A 2071-nucleotide genomic window follows, 5' to 3' on the forward strand; every position below is an offset into this window, starting at 1 on the left:
TTGAAACAAACAGTTCTGAGACCATTCTTCCACTACTGATTAAGACTGGGGTGGCAGGTACTTGGGTTAATATTCATTTAGCCTTCTAAGCTTTCTAGGCAGACTTGGCGACCTTGCCAGCTCCAGCAGCCTTCTTGTCCACTGCTTTTATGACACCCACGACAACTGCCTGTCTCATATCACAAACAGCAAAGCGACACAGAGGTGGATAGTCTGAGAAGCTCTTAACACACACGGGCTTGGCAGAAACCATATCAACGATGGCAACATCACCAGACTTCAAGAATTTGGGGCTCATCTTCTAGCTTTTTACCAGAATGGCAATCAATCTTTTGCTTCAGCTCAGCAAACTTGCAAGCAATGTGAGCATGTGGCAATCTAGTACAGGGACATAACCAGGGCTGATTTGGCCTGGATGGTTCAGGATAATCATCTGAGCAGTGAAGCCAGCTGCTTCCATTGGTGGGTCTTTTTTGCTGTCACCAGCAACGTTGCCACCACAAAGATCCTTGACAGACACATTCTTGACATTGAAGCCCACATTATCCCCAAGAAGAGCTTCACTCAAAGCTTCGTGGTGCATTTCGACAGATTTTACTTCAGTTGTAATGTTGACTGGAGCAAAGGTGACCACCATACTGGGTTTGAGAACACCAGTCTCCACTTGGCCAATAGAAACAGTACCAATACCACCAATTTTGTAGACATCCTGGAGAAGCAGGGCTTGTCAGCTGGATGAGTTGGTGGCAAAATGCAGTCCATAGCCTCAAGCAGTGTGGGTTCCACTGGCATTGCCATCCTTACAGGTGGCTTTCCATCCCTTGAACCAAGACGTGTTAGTACTTGGCTCCAGCATGTTGTCACCATTCCAATCAGAAACTGGCACAAATGCTACTGTGTCGGGGTTGTAGCCCATTTTCTTAATGTAAGTGCTGACTTCCTTAATGATTTCCTCATATCTCTACTGGCTATAGGGTGGCTCGGTGGAATCCATTTTGTTAACACCAACAATTAGTTCTTTCACACCCAGTGCGTAAGCCAGAAGGGCAGGCTCTCAGGTCTGCCCATTCTTGGAGATACCAGCCTCAAACTCACCAACACCAGCAGCAACTATTAGGACAGTACAGTCAGCATGAGATGTCCCTGTAATCATATTTTTGATGAAATCTCTGTGTCCTGGGGCATCCATGATAGTCCCATAGTACTTGCTGGTCTTAAATTTCCACAAGGAGATATGAATGGTGATACCACGTTCACGCTCAGCTTTCAGTTTATCCAAGACCCAGGCATACTTGAAGGAGCCCTTTCCCATCTCAGCAGCCTCCTCAAATTTTCAATGGTTCTTTTGTCGATGCCACTGCATTTATAGATCAGATGGCCAGTAGTGGTGGACTTGCCCGAACCTATGTGTCCAATGATGACAATGTTGGTATAAGTCTTTGCCTTTCCCATTTCGGCTTTTGGGGGTAGTGTTCATGACACCTGTGTTCTGGTGGCAAACCTGTTGCGAAAAAGCCCTATATCCTCTTTTACATGGTTTTATTGTATCAGCTAAAGGGCTGCTGATCTCCAAATCTGATGAAACTGCCTAATTTGGCTCGCTTTTCAATGACAATAGTGAAACATACTGAATAATGTGGAAAATACATCATTGAGGAATCATGCAGATGAATGGAAGTCATTAACTCAATTAAGATGTGCCTGCTCTGAGAATATGGTATCACAGCAGTCTATCTGGATGTATTAATGGCAAGATAAATATTTTCTGCATCTGAAATCTCCTCATATCTGTTGTTTTTCTAAATATATGATTTTTTTTGATGCTGATCAGAAGATCTGATTCTTCCTTCTATAGTAGTGGAATGCCTAATTTAGGAGTTTTGTGCAATGGAACATTCATGAGCTTTGAAGTTACAACTGTGAAGTTTGATCGCTGCTTTTGTGACCCATCAGCTGCCTACTCTCCTTGACTCTCAGGTGTCATTGAAGATTAGATTAGATACACCAATGCAGAGCTCAGCAAATGATAATTTCCTTCCTTCTCTCCCTCTCCTTTTCTTTCTTTCTTTTT

The 2071-nt window shown here is 43.6% G+C and overlaps 1 pseudogene; it reads right to left on the reverse strand.

The window, feature by feature from the left end:
- Positions 1-73: 73 nt before the first annotated feature.
- Positions 74-1452, reverse strand: LOC105544162 (annotated as a pseudogene).
- Between the last annotated feature and the right edge of the window lie 619 nt (positions 1453-2071).

This window comes from Mandrillus leucophaeus, unplaced genomic scaffold (genome assembly GCF_000951045.1).
Source record: "Mandrillus leucophaeus isolate KB7577 unplaced genomic scaffold, Mleu.le_1.0 Scaffold108, whole genome shotgun sequence".
Lineage (NCBI taxonomy): Eukaryota > Metazoa > Chordata > Mammalia > Primates > Cercopithecidae > Mandrillus > Mandrillus leucophaeus.